The sequence below is a fragment of the Camelus ferus genome, unplaced genomic scaffold, assembly GCF_009834535.1.
Source record: "Camelus ferus isolate YT-003-E unplaced genomic scaffold, BCGSAC_Cfer_1.0 contig322, whole genome shotgun sequence".
Taxonomy (NCBI): domain Eukaryota; kingdom Metazoa; phylum Chordata; class Mammalia; order Artiodactyla; family Camelidae; genus Camelus; species Camelus ferus.
In genome coordinates, this window is record NW_022588593.1 from 1,197,730 (window position 1) to 1,216,828 (window position 19,099).

The 19,099-nt window shown below is 36.1% G+C and overlaps 1 long non-coding RNA gene across 1 annotated transcript in view; it reads left to right on the forward strand.

Moving 5' to 3' along the window:
* Positions 1 to 3,191: 3,191 nt before the first annotated feature.
* Positions 3,192 to 19,099, forward strand: part of LOC116662552 — a 92,544-nt gene continuing 76,636 nt past the window's right edge. Inside the window, exon 1 of the long non-coding RNA XR_004318528.1 lies at positions 3,192 to 3,741. This is a non-coding gene — a long non-coding RNA (uncharacterized LOC116662552). The remainder of the gene's footprint in view (positions 3,742 to 19,099) is intronic.

Here is a 19,099-nt window from a genome sequence, read left to right on the forward strand (position 1 = left end):
AAAATATAAACAAAATGTGAAAATTTAGAACACTCTCATAATGTATGTTCTTTTTATGAGCTAACTGCTCTGCTGTGGATCAAATTGCACAGATCAGGAAAAAAAGATATAATTTAAAAGATCTTTCATGTAGTTTTTAAAGTGATAAAACTAAACGAAATCTTTAGTTGGGCTATTTGATCATAAATCACTTTTAAGGTTAGTGGCTACCTGATGTAGTACTCTGACACCTTGACAATAAAGAAGGGCTTATGACAGTGCTGGGGGCATTGTTTTAAAGTGTTTTCCTACAGTTAAGCAGTAAATCAGTGACTGACAGGATTCCTACCCTGCCACATTTTACCCTGGTTACATTAAATCTGCATTACAATGTAAAATGTAATGTTTCCCAATCCCAGCTGAAGAAAAGTTACTCCTAGAAATCTGCATTTAAAAACTCTGGATGAAGTCTTGTTTGCATACAATCATGCAATTTCTAAGAGAATGCAGCAGTTTCCAATAATTGCTTGAAGGCCCAGGGAGAGTTACTCCAGAAAAAGAAGTCATAGGTTGATTTATTTTTCTCTTTCATGGATGTGTTTGTTCATTTGCCCAGACTTTTTGGCAGTGAATAAATTTAATATATCAACCAAAATAACAAAATTATTGTACTAATTTTGAAAGGCAATACAGTGTAATACTTTTAATAATGTGTTAACTTTAACTGTGTGTATTATAGAACAGTACAAAGAAGAGGGTGCAGGAATATAGAGGACTTTATTTAGTACATCCAAAATAACCTAACTGATTTATCTGCAGATTCACTACAACCTATCCATTAAACTGAATTTCTTGTAGAAAAACTGTGACCAATTTCAAATTACTGAATTATGCTCAATATTTGCAAATGTCACTCATGTAACAGCAGTACCATACCGGCTTTCCTGGAAAATTTGACTTGTTAAAAAGAAAAGAGTTCTCTTAAAATTAAAAAAAAAAAAAAAAAAGAAAAAAGATTTAAAGTAAAAGGAAATTCAGACATGCACTCTCACGAGGAAGAATTATAGAAAGACAGAGGGAGTGATGATACCTTTATAATACATAATCTATCTTGTCAACATTTGTCCAAGATACATGAGCCAGTCTTTGGAGTCACAGAGTTCAGGTGCTTTCATTTCCATTTTATTTTCACTTCAGTTCACTTCAGAAGTTACTTTTAGTGTAAGGTGATCAAATTTTTCTTTAAACAGCATTTCACAAATTCGATTGCCATCAATGTCAAATACAAATTATTGAAATGTATCCATTTATGGATTGGATTTGAAAAGACTTGGACTAAGATTTTGCAAATACAGAGCAGTTCCTCAAACACGATTAAGCATTAGGCTGCATGAGATACTTTAGCAGAAATCTTCATTAGTTGGCGTCTTCAATTTTTCAATTTAAATCAGGTCAAAAATCATTTAGGATCATAGAGCCTGCAGTTTTTCTTTTCTTTCTTTCTTTCTTTTTTTTTTTTTTTTTTTGGTAAGGTCTGCTAGAGGTAGGTGCTATAAAAGGAACATTCAAAATTAAATTTGTTTTAATTTTGAAATTTAATTTGCTTCTGAAATTAGAATTGAAGTGTTGTCTTAGAGTCATTTATCAAGCAGGAGAATACATGCGCTCTCAGAAGCCACAGGTGCTCGCTGTAAACTGTAGCTGTTGAGACTCCAATCTCTGCCTGCCTGCTGGAATAGTAACATTATCCTATTGTAGGATACGCTTTGTCCTTTTTTTATTTTTTGAATGCCGTTTATTTACGAGAATTACTAGTGAGTGTACCTAACTCATCTGGTCCATCTTGGTAAAATGAATAACAAATTGGTGTTTGGGGGGCGATGTACCATGCAAAATGCAAATGGGATTTCTGAATGGAAGACATCCAGCATAGATCAAGACCTTGCCCATATGTGGGGTTTTTGTCTAAGCAATCTTTTTATAAGCTTTTTAATGCTTGAACAGCTACTGAAGCAAACAGAGACATATTATTTATTAATTGTGCACCGTTAATAGCGAGGTCTCACCAACTGCCAATCCATATGGACATAAAGCCCTCAGTCCTAAATCTGCTCAGATTAATTTCTTTCAGGGGCCTCCAGCAGCGTGAGGGTGAAGTGAGAACTGGATTTTGCTCCTGCCTTTTTAATGCCATGCTTGGCAGATTAGTTCACTAGACCTTCCTTACAAGCAGGAAAAGCTGCCACCCTTCTTGGTCCTGTCCAGTCTAGAGATTAACTGAGATGAAGATGAAAGGACTTTAGATCTGTTGTGTTTTTCACAGATCCTCTCCAAAGCCTGAATAATCCTTTTGTCTGCACCTCCCCCTCCACAAAAAAAGGGTAATAAAAAAGATAAGAAACATGCTTCAACAAACTAAAAAAGCTACAATATCTAATTATAAGTGGAACTCTTACTGGAAAAAGTTCAAACTTAAAAAAAATATAATTAGATCTAGTTGCAATTCACGATGTTTGTACTTGTGATTACTGGTTACTTCCAGTCTGATGTTTCATGTGGAAATGTAGAAACGACCTCATCTAATCATCAACACCCCCACACACGTTGTGTGCCAAATTGCATTATGTTCTTTTTTTTTTTTTTTAATTCAGACACATTCTGGTCTTTCCTAAATTTGCAAGCTAGCTCAGTATTCCTGGGTGAATCAGTTCAGAGGAAGGACCTAACATTTGCTGTGTCCAGAGCCACTTTCTGCTAGAAGCAGAGATGGTCATTTTGAGGAGTCTGATTGTCCCTGGTCACTCTTCTCTCTTTCTGCTTCTCCTGAGTTTGGCACAGTGTGACTTTTTACTCTTCTCCCTCCTGTCGTCCACCTTAATCTGTCTCCATGACTTAAGCATTCATGTGGTGCCTGTTTTGCCTCATAGAGATTCACAAGTGATAGAAGTTAGACAAGCTTGTGTTTAACAAATTAAAATATAAAGATTGGAGATTTTGAGTGTGCCTGTGTGCGGCACATGTTTGGGAGTGTGTGCGAGTTTATGTGTGTGTGTGCATTTTAACGATGAATTCAACCACAGTCAAACTACAAGCATTTTTATTCCACTTTTAGGGCAGGCTCTTTACTAGGTTTACCAGTTTTTCAGTAACTTAGAAAAGTTAAACTCCTGGACTTGTGGGACTGCAGTGGTTAAACAGGGACTCTGGATTCTGACCTGCACTCTGCTGGGGAGAACTAAGAGCAGGATTGTGGAAGGAAGGTCCCCTTGAAGGAAGCTGAGACTCAGCAGCAGCAAGCGTAGAGCTTTAATTTTTTAATCTAGAAGACTAGCAGCTATTTTTATGTCCCATCCAGTGCTTACAGGAGTTAAGCAGGCACATCCCTTGAAGCAGCCTATTCCTCACAGGCAGGAAGGTAGCCGGCCTGTGAACAGTCACTTTGGGAGGCTGGGTGAGTGCTCAGCCCAGTTTCTGCCTGGGGCTCCCAGGGCAGGAAAGGTCATTTTCCTTAGGAACCAGCTGGACCCTTCAAGCAAAGGCTAGACGCTGGGCCTTTGGAAATCACTAATTTTCCACTGAAACAGTATTTTTTAAAAAAGTGTTTACTCTGACAGTGGTAGCACTCCCTTTGTATTACTTTTTGTTTGTTTTCCAACAAGTCATTTTAAAAAGTCACCACTGCTTCCTGAAGAATATCAATTCACTTTTAGTGACTCGCCAAGCTTTGTGTGGTCCACTCTGGAGCAGTATTTGATTGACTGGGTAAGCTCACTGCAGAAGAACCTGACCGTGACTATATTTCTTTTCTTTTCCTTTCTCTTTTTTTCATCTTTAATTCTTAAATCCAGGGGGATCAGCTCATATTTTATTAAACTTGAAGATGTCTTCTAAACCATTTGAGAAGGTTAGGTCCTTGACTTTTGGATCTCAAGCAGCAGCCTGCTATAGATCTAATGAAAATCTGTCTGGGCATGTGCACAAATTGACTAAATGTTAATTCATAGATGCAGAGTAATATGCAAATAGAGATTCTAAACTTACTGCACCATCATTTTTAATGAAATAAGTTATTCAGCCCTTACAGTTAAGGAAATAATAAAATTATGCCTTGGCACAGTACACTAGAATATAGAGTCTCTTCTTAATTCCCACTGATCACTGATTCACTTCTCTTTGCCACCAGATGGATTTGAACTTACTGACCGAGAACATTATTTTTTCTTTTATCTTAATTTAGGTAAGCTTGATGGTAAAGATGCCTAGTTGTGTACAAATTATGTGCGAGTATGTTTTTACTCATATGTAAATATGCACATAAATGCATAATCATAAGACAGATCGCTAATTTGATATAATATTGATACAAATTCAATAAATATATGAGTGCCCCTCCAAGATGAGAGCTAGAAAACAGATAAACCTCACTTGTACCTACAGTGCTTTGAAAATCCAGTATTTACAAGAAATTATAAAATTGTATCTAAAAAAATCATATTTATAACAAATTTATTTTTTATTTTTGGCAAATTTTATTGTAGAAAAAGACACTTAATTTTTCTCATAATTGAGGTTATTTACTATAGATGGAAAATATTTATTAACAGTAATTTTACAGTTGATGGTTCTATCAGAAAAATTTGAAACCAAAGGGACTCACCATCAGACAACAGGACATTCCTATGGAGTTCTACCAAAGAGATTTTTTTTTTCCAATAAAATGTGTAGATCCTTCATTATTAAAACAGTTATTTGCCTTCAAGGAGCAAAGTGAAATGGTACAAAGAAAACATAAACAACTGAAGAATGATCAGGGGGTGAGCTAGTACTGGTGTCGAGTTAATTTACCCCAGATTTTCTCCATCCTGTGCATCATCTCCAAGTACATGTTGACACAGAGAGATTTGCTTCAGTCTAGGCAACTTAACCATCACAGTATAAAAGTGAAAGATGTGAGATATCAAGGAAAATTTGTGAGTACATGAAAAATAAAAACAGAAGAGAAGCAAAATGTATATAGTTTCAAGAGGAAGAAATCTTGGCTATTTAAGACTTTATCTCGCAACTCAAAATGTCAGTAGGAGGAGATGAAAGGAAGACGATACCTTCACTTTGCCCCCTAGTTATACAAACTGCGCTTAGCATCGGAGGGAAGGAGGACTTGTTTTGTTTGTTTCAGAAACCAAAGCTTTTACTATATAGATATATTTTTATAGTATACAGCACCCAATAGATGGTAGATGCACTAATCTGTTATTTTTTTCATCCATCCATCCGTTCATTCTTTACACATTGAGACTCAAAATCCTCATGTATCAGGCACTCTCCTAGGTGTACATGCTAATGGTAGGAGGGACATAGTAATTATTGACTATATAGAATAAGTGCATTGTTAAGAAAAGCATGTAACAGAAATAGAAATATGTATTTTTAACCATGACTAATAATAATTCTGAGGTGGTTAATATAAATTTTCTTTCTAAATTATTCATCTGGGAATCATAATGTAGCCTTAATCTCAGTAATTTAGGCAATTGAAACTTATTTAAACGAAATCTATTGAAATTTTATAACTTAATATCCAAAGTATATCTTTTTGTGAAGAAAATAACAGCAAGGTATTACATAAATGCTTTTGGAGGGATAAAGATAATTAGTTAATTACTTTTTTGTCATTTAATATTGGGAGAATTTCAAAGCCTTGGTTATTGTACCCTTTTAAAACTTGTTTCTTTTTAAGAATAAGCTGCTTGTATATTTAGATGCATTAGAGCATAAGATATTACTGTAATAAAAGTATGAATTCTAAAGTCATGCCCTTTCCTGAGGTATTAACTTCAGTACTGTAATGGGTTTTTAGCCTGTCAATTTAAAAAGAACTGAAGTAAGAAAGATAAGTGAACAATACACATGAATAGAAGTTTAATGGAAATTAAAAAGTGAGAAATTTTGGTCAATGGAAGAGAAAAAATATGTCTTGGCAGAGGAATAAATAGACCATAAGTAGTTCTTAATGGCATGCTTATGGGATATAGCAACGTGTGTGTACCCACAAAGCATATTTAAAGCATACTCTGCAATTGTCGTGGTTGTTGTGGGAAGGGAATGTGCCCTTGAAATGTGTAAACACCAAAGTGGAATATATGCCTTGTTAATACAATATTTTGTAAGCATGTGACCATTTTAAATAACATAATTTCCACTCAGTCCAAATATCTGTCAGCTATAACTCCAGATTTTGTAAAGGGTGTGTGTGTGTGTGTGTGTGTGTATGACAGTGAGATCAGAGAGGGCGAGGTGTGGGTGGGGATGAGAGAAGATGGGGATGGGCAAAGGGAAAGAGAGAAAAAATGTCTGAACCTACTAGTGAACAGGATTATACTAAGTACAGAGCTAACTTGGGCGTAATTAGATTCAACAACTCTTTAAGTTTCCACATGGTCCTAACATCCACTTCTACTCCTAAAGAAGTGGTCAAAGCTGCCTAAAATTGTTCTAACTTGGTCTGAATTCCTCTTGTTTTGTTGGGCAGCTTTAGCGTATCCTGTTACTTGTCTTCGGCACTATTTCAGCTCCATTCTTTTCTGTCCTAGTTTGGTCGCCATCCTCTGGTAGGATACATGTCATGAGTCCTTACTTCCAAATTCGCCATGTGTTCATTTTAAGACGTATTGTTATTGCCCAAGAAGGTTTGCTTCTCCGCAATACACATGCAGAACTCCGGTGGCTTGCATGCTTACTTAGGGCTTGGATGGTTTTTGTGTTGCGTATTCAGTCAGCCGTGCTCTCTAACTTAAGAAATCTTTGCTCATTCTTTCTATGCTTGATTCTTTGTCAGCGTTCAAAAGGGGAGTTTATAGTAACTCTTGGACAAAAGAGGGGAAGCAATTGACTGATTGCAATCTAAAGAAAACATAAACTAATTTTGATAAATTCCATGCCACCTCCTTCGTATCTTTCATGGGAGATAGTCGCTGTCCTCAGACCCAAGAATGAATCATTTTTTGTCTAAATGGGTCACGGTGGTCTTGTTCCCTTTGCCAGTGGTTATTTTAGGCCTGGTGTGCAACATAGCTCCGGCCAATCTTGCCTGAAGGGAACTCTGTGGGATGTCATTTGGGACAGGTTTTCTACTCTGATAAAAACTCCTTTTCTGATCTGTGATGTTATCATGAGAACAGAATCCACAGCATCTTGTAACCAAGAGAAAATCTAACCTGATGACCATGGAGCAGAAGCCTGGAAAAAAACGAGGTCCACTTACAGCCATGTATCACTATGCTGAGAGGTTTAATTAGCCAACCTCAATTAATCCCAAGTTCCACCAAAAGCAGGGGTTGGTAAAACCATACACTGTTACTCCATTAAGAAGCACAGCTTGAGTTTTTATCAGTGGTGAAAGGGAGAGAGGACTGAGAAAGGAAAAAACACTTTTTTTTTTGGTGTATTTTCAAACTGTTTGTATCAAATGTGGCTGATAGATTGATGTGGAGCTCCTTTCTTAAAGAATCCAAATGAAGAATATAGGGCAGCTCTAGAATTGGGTGTTGTCATACAGACTTGGAAGGAAATAATAAAAATTTGTCCAGAGTCTCCTCCCTCCAGAGTGTAGTTTGGTGTTCTAGAAAAAAAGAGAAAGACAAAAAGATCCAGAGTGTGGATGGTAACACGTAGTGGCACATATATTTGTACCTTCTATTTTACTATTTCCCCAGTGCTTCATTTGTGTAGATAGAAGTCTCTTCTGATACCATCTTTTTTCTATATGAAGAACATTCCTTGTAGTGCAGATCTGCTAGAAAAGAATATTCTCTCTGGAAAAAAAAATTAATCTATTTTCATTTTTTTGAGAAATCTTTTAACTGGATATAGAATTGGAGGTTGTTACTTGGCTTCTTTCAATACAGCCATATTTCTTTTTATTGTGTCTCAAAGGTGGTACATTTTTGACAAATTGAAGGTTTGTGGCCACCCTGCATCAAGCAAATTTATCAGTGCCTTTTTTTCCAACAGTATTTGCTCACTTCATATCTCTGTTTCACATTTTAGTAATTTTACTCTCAGCATATCTCAAACCTTTTCATTATTATATTTGTTATGGTGATCTGTGATAACTGATCCTTGATGTATTATTGTCATTGTTTTGAGGCACCACCAACTGTACCCACATTAGATGGTGAACTTAACTGATAAATGTTCCGAGTGTCCTACTGCTCCACCAACTGGCTGTGCCCCCATCTCTCTCCATCTTCTCAGGCCTCCCTAGTCCCTAAGACACAACAGTGTTGAAATGAGGCCAATTAATAACTCTAAAGTGATGTCTGTGTGTTCAAGAGAAAGAAAGATTCACGTCTCTCAGTTTAAATTAAAAGCTAGAAATGAGTAAGCTTAATGAGGAAGCTGTATTGAAAGCAGAGACAAGCCAAAAGCTGGGTCTCTTGTACCAAACAGCCAAGTTTTGAATGTAAAATAGAAGTTATTAAAGGAAATTAAAAGCACGACTCCAGTGAACACACAAATAATAATAAAAAAAAAACAACATTGCTGATACAGAGAAAGCTTTAGTATTCTTGATATAAAATCAAACCAGCCACAGCATTCCTTTAAGCCAAAGCCTAATCCAGCACAAGGCCCTAATTCTCCTCTATTCTTTGAAGGCTGAGAGAGGTGAGAAAGCTGTAGAAGAAAAGTTTGAAGCTCTGAGAGGCTGGTTTATGAGTTTTAAAGAAATACACCATCTCCATCATAATAAAGTGCTGGGCAAAGCAACAAGTGCTAACATAGAAGCTGCAGCAAATTCTCCAGAAGACCTAGTTAAAATAATTCATTAAGGTGCCTGCACTGAACAACAGATTTTCAGTGTAAACAAAACAGCCTTCTATTGGAAGAAGGTGCCACCCAGGTCTTTCATAGCTAGAGGGGAGAAGTCAGTGCCTGGCTTCAAAGTTTCAAAGGACAGGCTGACTCTCTTGTTGGGGGCTAATGTAGCTGATGACTTAAAGTTTAAGCCAGTGTTCATTCACCATTCCCCATATCCTAGCATCCTTAAGAATTATGCTAAATCTACTCTGCCTGTGCTCTATAAATGGAACACAGAGCCTGGATGACAGCATATCTGTTTACATCATGATTTCCTGAATATTTTAAGCCTACTGTTGAGACGTCTGCTTCTTTCAGATTATTACTGCTCATTGACAGTTTACCTGGTTACAAGAGCTCTGATGGAAGTGGGCAATGAGAGTCATACTGCTTTCATGCCTGCTAACACAACATGTATTCTGCAGTCCATAGATCAAGGGATACTTTTGACTTTCAAGTATTAATACTTGATAAATACATTTTATAAGGTTGTAACTGCCATAGATTGTGATTTCTCTGATGGATATGGGCAAAGTAAATTTTAAAACTTCTAGAAAGGATTCATCATTTTAGATGCCATTGCAAGTATCCATGATTCATAGAAAGATATTGAAATATGAGCATTAACATCCTCAGGGATGAATTTGAGGGGTTCAGGTCTTCAGTGGAGGAAGGAACTACAGATGTGGTAGAAACAGCAAAAGAACTAGAATTAGAAGTGGAGTCTAAAGATGTGATTGAATTGCTGCAATCCCATGGTGACACTTTAATAGATGAGGAGTTGCTTCTTATACATGAACAAAAATAGTTATTTCTTGAGATGGAAACTACTCCTGATAAAGATGCTGTGAAAATTGTTGAAATGACACCAAAGGATTTAGAATACATAATCTTAGTGAATGAAGTAGCAGCAGGGTTTGAGAGGATTCACTCAAATTTTGAAAAAACTTCTACTGTGAGTAAAATGCTGTCAAACAGCACTGCATGCTGCAGAGAAACCATTCATGAAAGAGTCAATCAGCGTGGCAAACTTTATTATTAATCTTATTCTTAAAATTTAGTAAAGTACCTCATCCTTCAGTGGCCACCACCCTAATCAGTTAGCAGCCATCAGCTCTGAGACAAGACCCTCCAGTAGCAGAGATTATGACAGCTCAGATGATGGCTAGCATTTTTTAACAATAAAGTTTGTGTTAATTAAGGAATATACATTGTTTTTTATATATAATATTTGCATGCTTAATAGAATACAGCATAGTGTAAACATAACTTTTATATGCACTGGGAAACCAAAAAATTCACATGACTCACTTCATTGCAATGTTAGTGTTATAGCAGTATCTATACAAACCATCAGTATCTCTGAGGTTTACCTGCACTACTAGAATTGTCACTTCATTGTCATCCAGCTTTTGTAGTATCTGACTAGAAATCTGCTGTAATTCTTAGAACTTTTTTCCCTCTGATCATTAAGTTTTATTTTCCCCCAGCTCCTTTAAAATGTTCTCTGCAACTTTGCTTTTTGTTAGTTTTACTCTAACGTGTCTGGAAGTTTCTTTTTCTTGTAGTGCTGCTGGCACTTACGTTGTTCTATTTATCCTATCTGGGGTTCTCTGAGCTTCTTGGATTCATGATACGATGTATTTTATCGTGTTTGGAGAATTCTCAGCCATTATTGCTATATATAGTTTATCTGTCTCATTTTCTGTTTCTTCTTTTTTTGCAAAAACAAATTGCCTATGTATTAAGTTATCTGTTATTATCCCACAGCTTTTGCATTTTCTATTTTATTTCCTTAACTCTTATTTATTTTTTTCTTTATGCCTCAGTTTTGGTCATTTCTATGGAACTATCTGCAAGTTCATTGACTCTTCAACTATGTCAATTCTATAAATAGGCACATTGAAGGCATGTTTACCTCAGAGACTGTTTTTTTCCCCAGTACTTACATTAGGCTCCTTCCTGTATTTTCCATTTCTCTGTTGAAATTCCCTACCTGTCCATATATATTGTCTACCTTTTCTACTAGATATTTTTAATATGTTAATCATGGTTCTTTTAAAGTCCCAACATTATAGTCGTTTTTGAGTTCTAACATCTGAATCATGTCTGAACCTGATCCTATTGATTACTTATCACCTGATAGTAAGTTGTTTTTTCTTACTTCTTCTGCATGTCTTATAATTTTTCATTAAATTCCAGACATTGGCTTTAGACTTATAGAGACTGATGTAAATAATATTTAACCTGAATATAGATGTTTCTCTTCTTCATTCAGGCCATTAGAACAGAAAGCTACTGAGTTAGTCTAATCAGAAACTGAGCTGCATTTTGGTTTTATTGCTTCTGTAGTTAATGTCAGTATATCACAAGCTTTAGTTCCTCCAGTTGTCAACCTGCCATTGCATTATGTGTATGGAAGGGCAGATTGGCGTATCAGACAGTTTTTTTTTAAGAGTGTTTATGTTCCATCTTCAGCTTTCACCATCCCTGCATGCCTCTACCTCAGAAAAGGTCTCTCTCCACTTTCCTGTCCTTCCCTCGATGGTTGACTGATACTGCTTTTTAATATGTGCTAACATTGTTTTAGGGGTGGATTATGGCTCCCAACTAAAACTCAGATGGATTTCTTAATGCAGTGGCTCTTCTTTGTACCTTGTGCTTCTGAGTGTGGTGGATATTTTTAAAAGGATAGATTCTAAGAGTCAGCTTTTCAAGATGCCCACGTGTACTGCAAAGCTTTTTAACGTAGCCCAGAATGTCACAGTCACTATATTCTATGAGTTAAATAAGTCGCTAGAACCAGTCCAGATTTAGGGAGAGAGAGAATTTGACCTCTTGAGATGAGGAGCTGTGGCATGTATAGTAAGGGAAGGAATTGATGATGAGCATCTTTAAGACTATCCTGCACAGACTGCCCCATGGAACCCATAATTCATGTCTCTTCTTCATGAGACACCCACTTCTTCTCCAAATAAGAGCATGGAACTCACCTCACTACAGTACTGGTTCTAAATCCAGCCTCTTAGCACCTAAATTGGGTTCAACTCCAGATTATCAGGTATGGGTCCTCTCAGTCAAAAAATCTATGAACAAGAAAGATACATCTCAGCCTCTTCTACCCCTTCCTCTCAAACCCAACTCAGAGTGGTGATATGGGCATGAGATAACTGCAGTAGACATTCCCATTTCAAAAGCGAAAGAGAGAACAGGTGGCACATGGCCACCACCAGTCCATAGCAGTTCTGAAACCCAGTTCTGCACACATCACCAGTTACCTGGTTAGCTTAAAATCTACTCTGTGGGAATGATTCTCCATGGCTTTTGTTTGACTCCATTCTCCAGACTCTTGGTTCTCAGACCAGAAATGACTGGTGTGTTCAGCTAAGTAGTCCTCAGCTTGCTTTCTGCCTATAGAAGGTTGGGTGCCCTGAAGGCTTTCATTTCTAACTGTCTCTGCCTTTTTTACTCCAAACTGATGACATTTTTATTAATACAACTTACCTAAAATGTTAGCCATTTCTTATAAATCTTATTAGGTTTCAATTTACTTGACTGAAGGCACAGTCAAAAATTTCTTTGAGACAAGCCCCATTCTGGTTAGGGTTGAGAATCATGGCATGGAGCTCTTAGGATTTGGGGGAACTTTTTGTCTAGAGAAGGAGTCTGAAAGATACATCCTTGTCATACTTCTCAGCTGAAAATGTCTAGGAAGTCTCTACCCTTACAATTCTTAGAAGTCTTTTTAACTAGCTGAGATAGTACAAAAAGCTGCCTTAAATATTTCTGAGATCTTAACAGAACTCTTATAACTACAATTTCAGTCTGAACATTGTTACCCTGAAGCCCCATTTTACTGGCAACACCTTGCATTTGATTTTTGCCCTTATTTCTTATTTTGAAAGTATTTTTGTTATTGTGAAAAATCCAAGAATTTTTGACCCATTATTTCCAGGCTCTATTATATTTCCTCAAAATTATTTTGAAAATGAACAATTCACTTTTTATCCCCTCTGTGTGCCTGATCATACATGGCTTTCAAAAAACAGTTGCACTTTTACGATTCTGAAAATCTTAATCAAAATCCATTGTAGTATATTCTATTTTCTGCTTAATCCCAAGCAACAATGTTGCCAAACATTTTGATACAGCAGTATGAAATGGGTCACTTTTCTTCATCCTCTAACAAAATTTCCTCAGTGCCTTTCAAGTCTACCATAATCGCCTCCAGTTTGTGTCTGCCTCAGTCTCAAAGAATGGCCACATGTTTTAAGTTTTTGTGAGGGAAGCAACTAACTTCTGGCACTATTTTTGTTCTAGTTATTTATTATGGTGGGAAAAAATACCACCAAAATCAGTGATTTAAGACAATTTATTGTGATTTCCCTTGGTTTTGTATGTCTCCTGGTCTCAACTAGTTGATTGTCACTTTGGATTCCCTATGAAGTTACAGTAAGTTGGTAGCTATGGCTGGAGTGATCTGAAGGCTGCACTAGGCCAGACATCTAGGATGGCTCACTCATGTTGTCAGTGATGATATCTGTTGCCTAGAAACTCATCTTTGTTGTCTACCAGAGCAGCTACACATGGTCTCTCCATGTGGTTGCAACTGACTTCTCATTGTCTAGGGGCTGGTTTCCAAACAGAAACATCCCAAAAGCAGGCACTCAAGAGGCTTAAGTAGAAACTACAAGACTGTTTTTGACCTAATTCTTGTTAAGACCAAGAATGTTACTTCTGCCATATTCTGTTGGGTAAATAACTCACCAAGGCTAGACCAGGGGCAGTTGAGAAGCTGTATATGCATATAGGGAGAGAAACCAGTCATTTTGAAAACCACCACAGAAGAGGTTTGCAAATTCAGTGAAGAAATTACACCTGGAATGGGCAGACTTAAGAAGCAGATCTTTAATTTCTCCTTGTGTCTGTGCACCATGCATAGTACATACAAAAGCCACATCACCTCAGTCTTCTACTAACTGCCTCATCATTAATTTCTATCTTGCCTTTAGTAATCATGTTAGAGATAGAAAAACTGCCAATTTATCAATGGCTAAGTCATTTTGTTTTTATTGTTTTATAAAAAGTACCACTCATCTATGAGCCTCATTTTATGACTACATGCACAAACACACACACCAAGAAGCCATAGATTAATATGACAGATCACTCCTCTAGTAAGTGCCCATATACCCAATAAAATACAGCATTTAGCTTCTATTTTGTTTGGTTAGATAAATTTTCAGAGATTAATCTGCTGTGGAATTTTGATTCCTAAAGACTGTTTTAACTGATCCAAATTTTCCTTTTCTCTATACTGTGTTGATTTCTAATTAACCTCCATTACTCGGTTCATCTAAATGATGACTACAAACACATATCACTGGACCATTTTATCAGGCTGAGATTTTAATGGTTGTTGGTGATTTTTTTTTCTTTTTTACCACAAATTTGTTGGCTCTTTGCCTTCTGAATCATCAGGTTGATAGCTTTTGAACCACACACACATTCATAAAAATTTTAGGAGTAAATTACACAGGTAATTTAAGATGCTTAATTAAAAATACAGTATGTAAATGTTCTGCTTTCAAGAAAATTACTTAACCTCTATGTGCCGTCTTTAAAAATAGAACAAAATAATTACCCTGTATTATTTCATTGACATGTTTTAAGGTGCTGCTTAAAGAATCTTCTAGCTTGCTGAAGTCCTTGCTCTGGTTCAATTTAGTAGTAAAAGAACTGAAGTGAGTATATTAATAACTCCTACTTAAAAAAAAAAAAACCTGTAACTTTCAAGAAAAACCCTGTAACTTCCCAAATATACACACAAAACATACATTCTTACTAAAGTTGGATAAACCCAAATATTTATCACCCAATATTCATTCAAGACATCAATAAATGAGCACTATATTAAAATCTGAGATTCATTTTCGGAAGAGTAGTTATAACCACAGGAGCTAATTTTAGGGATAAAAGATATATAGAAAATAAACATTTAAATACTCAGTATAAGAAAAAGAATCACGGTTTTCAGCTAATACATCTTGTAAGAAATTGCTGAATGAGGTAACTGGAGGAGTCGTTTGAGGACTTAAAAAATTTTTGGGGGGTTATGAAGGAAATACGTACTCAAAGTAATTATGTGAAAAATAGAAAATTAAGAAAATGGCCACTGTTTTTGGACATTTATTAGCTTTGGGAACTTGGCCTGTTTCTTAATTTGTTAAGTGGGAAAATAATGGTACCTACATCATAGAGTTGTTTTCAGGATTAAATGTGTTACTATGTAAAAAGAATCTATTAAGAGTACTTAACACATAGAAAATATTCAGTACGTTAGCCATTATTATTATTATTATATAAATTAATTTAAAAATTTGTTGAAAGCCTACTAAGTGTCAGGCATTGGTCTAGCCATTGGACATATACAAGAAAGATAAACAGACTCAAATCTTTGCCTCATAGAGCTCGCATTCTCATGGGAGGAGATAGAAAATACACGTAAAAATTAATGGATGTAAAAAGTGATAAATGTTACGGATATAAGTAAGGCAGAATCAGTGGGATAGACACTGCCTGATTAAGCAGTATGGATGGGTTAGATCTCACTGAGAAAGATAATTTGAGCAAAGAGCAGAAGCAGGTTGTGGAATGAGCCATGCAGAACACACGGTGCAAAGGTCCTAAGGTGCTCAAGAAGCAGCACGAAGACCTCTGTCTAGAGCAGACTGAGTGAGGGAAAGGACAGCTGAGATTCGGTCAGAAAGCAAGACAAGGAGCCTATCATGCAAGGACTTGTGGGTCTATGGCTTTTAATGTCTAAAATGAGGAGCTATTAGAGGATTTTGAGTAGACATGATCTGATGGATGTTTTTAAAGAATCTTCCTTGCAGCTTTGTTGGGACCAGACCACAAGAAGACAAAGACGGAAGTAGGGAAGCAGTTGGGAGGCTATCTCAGTCATCCAGGAGAGAGATGGTTATGACTTGGGCTAGGATAATACCAAGAAATGACAGTGCTGAGGGAAAAGGTGGTGATGCAGGAGAGAGAGAACAAATTTCTTAAATAAAATCACTGAATAGGAAAGAGAAGTAGATAGATTTGCTTTAGATTGAAACTGTTGTTCATACAGTAACAGGAAAGATGGCAGGAACGTATGACATTGGGGATTTATGAGACTCTCTTATATTATACAACTGTTTCTAACAGCAGTGGTAATATTGCTGATACTTGATCTCTCAGGGTCCAGGCTGTCCAGTCTCACATGAGAAAATGAAGGCAGGGATTGGGGTGATACATCTATAAGCCAAGAAATACCAAAGATGGCCAACAAAGCACCAGTAGGTAGGAGAGAGGCATGGAACAGAGGGAGCTCACAGCCTGTAGAAGGAACTAAATTGGCTGACATGTGATCTGTGCTTCTGGCCTCTAGAAGTGAGAGACAATAAATGTCTGTTGTTTAAGGCAACCAATGTGTCATCCTTTGTTAGGCAGCCATAGCAAACTAATACACTACCTTAGCCAGGTGATCAAGGTCAACATCAACAGTAATAAGTCATGTGGATAGTAGGTACCCTTGATAAGATATGATGAAGACTTACCTCTGTGATCTTCCTCCAAAACACCACAGTCGCAGCCAAATCATGATGAGAAACACATCAGACAAACTCTGGATTCTATAAAACGCTTGACCAGTATGTGTCACAACTCTCAGTCATTAAAAACGAGGAAAAATGTGAGAAACTATTATAGCCAGGAGACATCTAAGGAGATATGATAATTAAATGCAGAGCAGTAGAGTGTGTTGGATCCTGGAACAACAACCAAAAAAGTACATTAGCTAAAAACTAAGGAAATCTAAAAGTATGAATTTTGGTTCATAAATTCTGTCAATATCAATTCATTAATTATAATTCATGCACAATACTAATAAGCATGAGATACTAGGGAAATTATGCATAGGGGATATGAGAAACCTAATATCTAATATCTCATATTTTTATAATTTCAATTTTTTGCAATTTTAGTACTTTTTTCAATTTTTCTGTAAAGGTAACCTATTCTAAAAGTAACATTTATTCTTAAAAACTGTTCAATTTTTTTTTTTTTTTGCTGATTCCTATACTAGTTTATCCAGACCTAGAGCCTCTCTGTTTCTGCTGTGCTTAACTGCATCTAACCCAGATGCTTTCCACAGTTAGGGTTAAAACATACATTTTTGTTGATCAGCTTAGTTTACAGTGATGTTGATAACAAGACAGCAGGTTCACAACCAAGGTGAAGGCCATGTTTGTTTTTCTTCTCCCACTAGAGACTTGAGAAAAGGCAAATGAAAAAAAGCTGTTCGATAGTGACAAATTTTTTTAATTTGAAAAATTTATTTAATTTTCAAATCTGATAGATATAGAATCTAATAGAGGCTGGGATAAAGAGGTGAAATTGTAAGAAGGAAAAATATATTCAATACACAAGTTTGTTTTCATGAAACCCAAATAATAATTTTATAAGTCAATTGCATGCATATGTGAGACAAAGAAAATACAGAAAAAAGTTATGTATTAACCTTTCACTATATTTTTAAAGCAACCAAATAGATTAAGTGGAAAATGTTTGAATTTTTATATTCCAAAATCATTGTTTAGAATAAAGAATGATATACAAAATATTTTGACATTGAAATATACAGAGAAACATTTTAAAAATATTATTAGAAAGCAAAAAGAATTCCATGAGGACAAGGACTTCCACAAAAACAAAACAAACAAAAATCTACTTACAATACTCCTAAATAGAAATAAAATATATAATATTTTTAAAACTTAGTTTACTTGACTTTCAAGCATGAAAATAAGATATCTTTAAATAATCCCAATTGACTTTAGAATAAATATTACATTTTCCAGTCTCTTCGAGCAATTCTAATGACTTTGTGGACCTAAATAAAAGGAAAAATAAGTGAAATCTAATAAAAATTGAGTTAAAACTCTAATTTCAATATCAAAAGTCATGCTAACCTTCTGGGAAAAAGCTTATAGTATAAACTATTGTTTACTGTAATGATCAGTTACATTATTTAGCTAATAGATGTTCTAATCATGTTATAGTGAAAAATATGATTTTTAAGTTGCTATAATATTTTTATCTTTAAGGGCATTCTTTCAGTCTGCTAATTTAGAAGCAGTCAGCTTGATCTTATGCTTTCTAGAAACTTTTATGTTTTCATTTTTTAAGAATAAATAATGAAAATCAGAAGGTTAAACTGCACCTTTTATAAATAAATGTGGCATTACCAATCCCTGTCCGTTGAACATGCTTTTGGGTTGTTCTCACAGTACTGTTCTTGCATCTCATTCCTTCTTATGAGCAAAGACAACTTGCCAGGGGATATGAGATGTGACCACAGGTTAGAGCAAAGTTAATTATTCTGTAGAAGCACCAGACCCAGACTTTGACCTCAAGAATGTCATGCTTGAAGCTATTGGACTAACTTGGCTATAGATAAATCAGTTAGAGACTAAAGCAAAGTTGCAAGTTAGGTAGCATGTGAACCAGCGGTGGTAGGGCAGAAGTGGGAACTCATTTTTCCTCAGCATTTTAATTTGACCATTGAGTAAATTAATCCATTCTAGCCAGCTCCTGGCATATTAGCTTCTTCCCTCCTCTCTGTTAACTCTCATTCTTCCCTGCCCGCAAATCCCCAAACCCTCGCAGAGTCCTACGAGAGTTAAAAGAGGATGAAACCATCCAGTCTTTCATCTTCCTTTAATTCCCAATCATCAGTATCCTCCATCATCCAGTAACTATTTCTGTCAATGGAATCGCTTTCCTAATTTATGTAATTTAAAAGGAAAAAAAACACCCTTTCAGATTTGTAACACTGATATGTATGTTATTCCTAATCTTTTCTTCACTCCTCTTGCAGGGAGATTAATCACGATGCTGTGCCTGTTTTTCTTGATAAGTATATTTGGTTTCATCCTTCTTTGCTTTGATACAGCTTCCACTACAGCATACGGTCTCCACAGCTGATCCCTCACTTAATGAACACCCTTAATGACTGACTTCCTGACATGATTCTATATCCTCTCCAGTACTTTCCACTCGCTATCATTATAATATTCTCCCTCAGATCCCTACATAATGACTTCCTCCCCATCACCAAACATATCAAACTCAAGCTCTTCTCACTAACCTCAAGGGCACACAGACCTTTCTCATCTCTGTCGAAAGTAGTGTCTCATTACCTTCCAGTGTGCCCCTG